The following is a 7,349-nucleotide window of genomic DNA, read 5'->3' on the forward strand; positions in this document are numbered from 1 at the left end:
AAAATTATAAGCACAGAGAAGTATAAGCCTCCGTTTGGAAAGTGGGTTGGCTTTTTGGCTTTTTAGCTTTTTTGGCTATTTTAGCCTGGGCTAAAAAGTTTGGTTTGGGAAGGGCTTTTTGATTTTTTGGCTTTTTTGACTTTTTTTTGTGAGAGAAGAATGTAATGATTATAAGTTGGATGTGATGTTTTGTTTGTTATGGCTAAAATAGTCTATTTTATTTTTTGTGACTAAAATAGCCAAAAAAAAAACCTGAAAAAGCCCTTGCCAAACACAGGCTAAGTAATTTTGTGACAGAATGAAGGTCAAAAGTTGTTAGACTAGCTCTTTTTGAGAAGGTGGTAATAAGCAGCGTTTGGGCGTTTGTTCAAAAAGCCAAATGTGGCTTTTTTTGTGCAGGAACCCATTTGGGAGGCTAGTAAAACGCATCATGGAAATTTATAAATATACCCTCCATTATTTTCAAGTGCGGGAGGTTGAGAGGAGGGTGAAAATCTATAATTACACAATAGAGAGGGGATATTTTGGCTTTTTTATATCATGACATGGTGACATGACATTATAAATAAATATTAATAAAAAAAAAAAAGTAAAAAAGTCATTTTTTATCAATTTTTCAAATTACTTTTCAAAAAAGTCAAAAAATTTAATTAAAAGTCAAAAATTAACTTTTAATTATCTTTTCAAAATACCCCAATGTTATGTAATTTCCCTTGTTTCTTTTCCATTACAGGGGTTCAATGTAGGTGCAGTTTGATGATATAAATATTTTTTATATTTGTACTCTCATATTGATTGAACAAAAAAAAAATCATTATGAAATCTCTTATCTTTCATTAAAGAGGTATCTGGAACGATTTAAATAAATATATTTTTTGATTTTTTTATAAAAAGATGTGTAAAAAAATAGAGATGTGATATGATTAAAAAAATAAAAAGATAAAAAAAAAGTACTAAAATAGGGATGCCAAATAGTGCCTAAATTTTTTATATTTTAAATTTGAGTAAAAAAATTAATATGAATTATGTTAATATTTTATTATTATTATTTTTAAATTCACTCTAATCCTAAATTTCATTTTCCATCAAATTTGATGGAAAAAAAATAGTACTAATCAGTTGAATGTTGACAAAAAATAAATTAAATAAATGATAAAATTTAATTATTAAAATCATAATTTTTTTTTTACGTATTTTTAATTTCTTCCAAAAAAAATCATCTCTAATCTTTTATCTTTTTTAAATTTTATCAAATTTAAATTTGATAAAAAAATTTATGAATTCTGAATTTAATTACGAAGATGACTATTAATATTTAATAAAAAATTAAAAATAAAATTTAAATACTTTTTATCAAACCAAATTTAACATTCATTTGGCATAAGCTAAAATAGAATTTTTTGGTTAAAATAGTCACAAAAGACAAAATAAGTTTTTTAGTTTAATAAGATAAAATGTCACATTCAAACCATAATCATTTCATTTTTTCTCTTAAAAAAATTAAAAAATATATTTCAAATAAGATTTTTTAATCTCAAATTAAAAAAATTAAAAAAACAATTCACATAACAAACGAACCATCAATAATAATAAATAAATAAAAGAAGAAGAAGAAAAGAAAAAAAAAAAAAAAAAAAGAAGAAAAAGAAGAAGATAAAAGATTCGAGATATACTTTTAGAAAAATGCTTGGGAGCACTAATTAGTGCTCCCACTAATTAGGTGGCAGTGGGTCCCGCCATTAATGATGTGATGTTTTGATCTTGGAGTTGTTTTTTTTTTTTTTTTTACTTTTTTAATGCATTAGTACTATTAGTGGTGATGTTTTTAGTGGGATGAATATACTTTTATCATCACAGTAAAGTTTAGTTAAAAGAATAAACAGTCAACTCAAGTCATCAAAGTAGAAAAAGCACGCGAGTGCATAAGAGTGCACACTTGATGTGGACATTAGCCTTTCAAAGCTGCACTTGCACACGTGGTGCGCCTCTGATGTGTGATCAAAACAGTAATAATAGAGATTTTACAACAAAACACAATTTTCACAACTTTTTAAATGATTTAGACCATTTATTTTACTATTTAAAAAATAAATAAATTCAAACACATTAATACCAATCGAATAATGTTAATATAAGGAATTTTTTTTGATAAGTCCAATTTAGAAGTGTTTTAACTCAAGAAATTTATGAAGGAATTTTTTAACCCATTTAGTCTCATGTATGTATAGTTTTATTCTATAAAGTCCATTTTATTGATTTATACTATTTTCTTGGACACTTATGCCCTTATATTTTATTTTGATATCCTTATAAATATTTTTTTAACGATTAACAATTTAATGATGTGAACATTCATATTTTAAAATTCACATTTGTATGAATGTAAATTGGCCCGTGGGTGGCCCGAAACCCGCCCGCGAGCCAGGGCGGGCCCGGCCTGTTGACAATGTGAATATTCACATTGACATGTTAAAAATCACATTAATAGGAGTGTAAAATTGGCCCCCGTCCCGTGGCGGCGCGAAACCCGCCTGCGGCCCATGGGCGGCCCGGAGCGGGCCTGGTTCGTCCCATTGACAATGTGAATATTCACATTGACATGTTAACATTCACATTGATAAGAGTCTAAAATTGGGCCGCGGCCCATAGGTGACCAAAAGCCCGCCCGTAGCATGGGGCGGGCTCGGCCCGGCCCGTTGACAATGTGAATATTTACATTGACCTGTTAACATTTACATTGATAAGAGTGTAAAATTAGCCCGCGTCTCGTAACTGCCCGAAACCCGCCCACGGCCCGTGGCGGGCCCGGCCCGGCCTGTTGACAATGTGAATGTTTATATTGACAAGTTAACATTCACATTGATAAGAGTATAAAACTAGACAGCAGCCCAGGGCGGGCCTGGCCCGGCCCGTTGACAATGTGAATATTCACATTGATATGTTAACATTCACATTAATAGGAGTGTAAAATTGGCCCCCGTCCCGTGGCGGCGCGAAACCCGTCCGCTGCCCATGGGCGGCCCGGGGCGGGCCGGTCCGGCCCGTTGACAATGTGAATATTCACATTGACATGTTAACATTCACACTGATAAGAGTATAAAATTGGCCCGCGGCCCATGGACGGGCAAAAGCCCGCCCGCGGCTCGGGGCGGGCCCTGCCCGGCCCGGCCCGTTGACAATGTGAATATTTACATTGACATGTTAACATTTACATTGATAAGAGTGTAAAATTGGCTCGCAGCTCGTGGGCGGCCCGAAGCCCGACCGCAGCTCGAGGCGGGCTTGGCCCGACCCGTGACAATGTGAATATTCATATTGACATGTTAACATGCACATTGATAGGAGTGTAAAATTAGCCCGCACCCCATGGTTGCCTGAAACCCGTCCACGGCCTGTGGGCGGCTCGGGGCGAGCCCGGCCCGGCCTGTTGACAATGTGAATATTCACATTGACATGTTAACATTCACATTGATAAGAGTGTACAATTGGCCCGTGACCCGTGGGTAGCCCGAAGCCCGACCTCGGGCCAGGGCGGGCCCGGCCCGTTGGCAATATAAATATTCACATTGACATGTTAACATTCACATTGATAGGAGTGTAAATTTGGCCCGCAGCCCGTAGGCGGCCCAAAGCCCGATCGCAGCCCGAGGCGAGCTTGGCCCAACCCGTGACAATGTGAATATTCACATTGACATGTTAACATTAACATTAATAGGAGTGTAAAACTTGTCCGCTGCCCGAAGCTCGCCCGCGGCCCGAGGTAGGCTCGGACCCAAACCCGGGCCACCCCGGGCCGCTCACAGGCTTCTAGCTGCCCATGGGACGTGAGTCAATTTTACACTCTTATCAATGTGAATGTTAACATGTCAATGTGAATATTCACATTGTCAACAGGCCAGGTCGGACCCGCCTCGGGCCGCCCACGGGCCGTGGGCGTGTTTCGGGTAACCACGGGGCACGAGCTAATGTTACACTCTTATCAATATGAATGTTAACATGTCAATGTGAATATTCAAGTTGTCAACGGGCCGGGCCCGCGTCGGCCCGGGGCCGGGCTGCCCACGGGTCACCGGCTAATTTTACACTCTTATAAATGTTAATGTTAATATGTCAATGTGAATATTCACATTGTCAACGAGCCGGGCCGGGCCCGCCCTGGGCAGCGGGCGGGCTTCAGGCCGCCCACGGGCCACGAGCCAATTTTACACTCCTATCAATGTGAATGTTAATAGGTCAATGTAAATATTCACATTGTCAACGGGCCAGACCGGGCTCGCCCCGGGCCGCCCATGGGACGCGAGTCAATTTTACACTCTTATCAATGTGAATGTTAATATGTCAATGTGAATATTCACATTGTCAACAGGCCGGGTCGGGCCCGCCCCGGACTGCCCACGGGCCGTGGGCTAGTTTCGGGCAGCCACGGGGTGCGGGCTAATTTTATACTCTAATCAATGTGAATGTTAACATGTCAATGTGAATATTTGCATTATCAACGGGTCGGGCCGGGCCCGCCCAGGGCAGGCCACGAGTCGCAGGCGGGTTTCGGACCGACCACAGGCCGCAGGCTAATTTTACACTCCTATCAATGTGAATGTTAACATGTCAATGTGAATATTCACATTGTCAATGGGCCGGGCCGGGCCGGGCCCGCCCGGGCCCGGGCTTCGGGCTGCCCACGGGTCATGGGCCAATTTTACACTCTTGTCAATGTTAATGTTAATGTTAATGTTAATATGTCAATGTGAATATTCATATTATGAACGGGCCGGCCCGGGCCCGCCCCGGGCGACGGGCTGGTTTCGGGCCACTCACGGGCCGCAAGCCAATTTTACACTCCTATCAATGTGAATGTTAACTTGTCAATGTGAATATTCATATTATCAACGGGCCGGGTCGGGCCTATTTTTTTGGCTTGTGGGCCGGCCCGGCCCGACTCGAATTTTTTCGGGCATCCACGAGGATCGACATGAGCCGGGCCCCTATACATTGGCGATATAAACATTTATATTGACGGTGTGAACATTTACATTAAGGGTATTTTGGTAATTATGTCACCCATAGGACTTATTGAAACATAAGAAAATAATGTGAACTAAATGAAACATAAGTAGATGAAAAGGGTATTTTGGTCTTCTTATCTCAAATTGGACCTAATGGAGTAATCAAAAACAATATGGGTTGGATGGAATAAAACTCTTAGAAAATGGATTTATCAAAAAAGCTCCCTTAATATAATCGTCCAAAAGTATTTTATCTTTTTAATCATATTCAGCATGTTTATTTTATTTTTTAGAAAATACTTTTCAAAAATTCTACTTTGTTATTTCTATATTTTTTTATTTTTATTAAATTTTTTTAATACTTTAAACAACTTTTTAAATTTTAAGACACACCTAACATAAATATACTTAAAAAATATAATTTTTGTGAAAAAAATCTTTAAAAAATTCACTAAATATAAAAAATACAAAAATTCAGTATATTTTTCATATTTTTGTATATTTATTAATTTTTTAAAATATTTTTTTATAAATATTTTACTTTTTAGATACATTTAAGTAAAGTGCATCTAAAAAAGTAAAAAAAAAAAACTTAAAATTTTAAAAATATTTACTAAAAATAAAAAAATATGAAAAATAAAAAACTCAATTTTTAAAAAATTAAATTCAAAAAACTGAAACTAAACACACCCATTATTTTTTAGAAAAATGCTTGAGAGCTCTAGGAAATGAACTCTAAACCATGCACTAATGATATGAAAGTGTGTGGGGTCCAGTTTGGTGTGATGCTTTAGCTTGATTTTTTTTTTTTTTTTTTTTTTTTTTTTTTGGGACTGCCAGCTCAATAGAGCTCTTTTTAGAGCTCTACTTTTAGAGCTCTATAGCATTGTTATATTTTTTATTTTAATTTTTTTATAAAAAAAAATTAAAAAGTATAGTTAGATCATTTCAAACACCCTATAAATACTCGTGAACCACTATTTAATATTAGTAGTATTGTGAAAAGTATTTTAAAAATATGGAAAATACTTAAAAAAAAATAAATGGTGTGCACTATATGTACCTTATAATTAAAAAGAAAAATGACATAATTTTAATTTTTTGAATCATAATTAAAAAAAAAATCATAATTAAACACAACATAAGATATAACTAAAGAACTCATGAGTCATAACTAAAATAATATTATAACTAAGAATAAACTGATATAACTAGGAATAAAATGATATAACTAGGAGTGCAAATGCAAGGGTGGAGTCAAGAGGGGCTAAAAAGGAGACATCAGGACATGTATAGTTAAGTGAGTTGAAACGAGTTCAAACAGCTTAAATAATTATTAACTAGTAAATTAATATTAAAGATAAACATGCAAATAATGAAAACATACTCGTCAAATGAGATGTTTTAAATCTTCAATTAGTTGAACCTAACAAAATTAAAGTTACCTTTGAAATTATGTTTTCTTTTTTCAAACTATATGATTTTTATATGGGTTTTTTTTTTTTATTTTAAGGTCCCTGGCATTATGATTTTATAGTATAAAGAACACTCAATATTTTCATAATGTCTAAGGTCCCTCAACATCAATCCAGAGAAAATTCGATCCAGAGAATTTCTCTGGACACATTACAGAGAAAATTCCAAATTTCTTTGAGTTTTTGTGAATTTCTCTAAACTATAAGGGAATTTTCACTGACTTTTTGTGAATTTCTCTGGGTTGGAAGGTAATTTCTCTAGACTGAGAGAATTTCTTTGGGGTAGTTTATCAAATCAATAGAACAGCAGATTCAACTCTACCTATTTTGTCATAGAGAAAATCTCAACAGAGAAATTCTGGGAAGAATTTCTCTGAATTTTTTAGAGAAATATTGAAAATTTCTCTGACTTTTCCTTACCCTCCCACTCTCCAGAGAAATTTAATTTCTCTGGCCTTCTCTCTCTCCAGAGAAATTTCCTCTTCTATTTACACAATAATCACAGATACAAACCAGAGAAATTTAGTCAATCGCCAAAATAAGAAGAGATTACATACCATTAATAATGTGTCTTTTTGAGAAGCAGCTGGTGTTGAAAGGTGATTTAGTGAAGTCATCAAACACAGAAATCACTGGTTGGTTAAGGTTTCTTCTACGATTGATGAGAAAAAGATTGTCTTCAGCCATGAATAAAGTCCAAGCTATATCGAAAAGGTTACGATACCCAACAGCTTTTCCACCGGTGAATGTGTAGTTCCCTTTATACTTGCTCACGTACTCCTCAGTAGGTTTCAACCTTGCTGCAAACTCATAGTCAACTGCAAAAATCACCGACCCTTTCTCTTGCATTCCCAAGAACAACCCAAAGCAA

This window comes from Camellia sinensis, chromosome 11, assembly GCF_055761805.1.
Source record: "Camellia sinensis isolate YWXY chromosome 11, ASM5576180v1, whole genome shotgun sequence".
NCBI classification, from domain to species: Eukaryota; Viridiplantae; Streptophyta; class Magnoliopsida; order Ericales; family Theaceae; genus Camellia; species Camellia sinensis.